The 218-nt window shown below is 25.7% G+C and overlaps 1 protein-coding gene across 1 annotated transcript in view; it reads right to left on the bottom strand.

Moving 5' to 3' along the window:
- The window catches only part of LOC119592701 (cation diffusion facilitator family protein 1-like), a 24,219-nt gene that overhangs the window by 22,028 nt on the left and 1,973 nt on the right, over window positions 1–218 (bottom strand). The window lies entirely within an intron of this gene.

The raw sequence follows: 218 nt of genomic DNA on the forward strand, positions 1-218 counted from the left end.
ACAAATATTTTTCGTTTATCAATTCATATAATATGTTCATGAAACATTGATAATGATAAATGAATAGTTATATTATAACCGAACTAAATTATTTTTAATACTGTCCTCGCAAATTAACATTAAGAGGCATTGTCCACTGGGAATAATATTATATGAACTGATTCGTGATCTATGCATTACTTTCCCTGATATAATGCAGTAAATAGATGTAAACATAA

This window comes from Penaeus monodon, chromosome 30, assembly GCF_015228065.2.
Source record: "Penaeus monodon isolate SGIC_2016 chromosome 30, NSTDA_Pmon_1, whole genome shotgun sequence".
Classification (NCBI taxonomy): Eukaryota; Metazoa; Arthropoda; class Malacostraca; order Decapoda; family Penaeidae; genus Penaeus; species Penaeus monodon.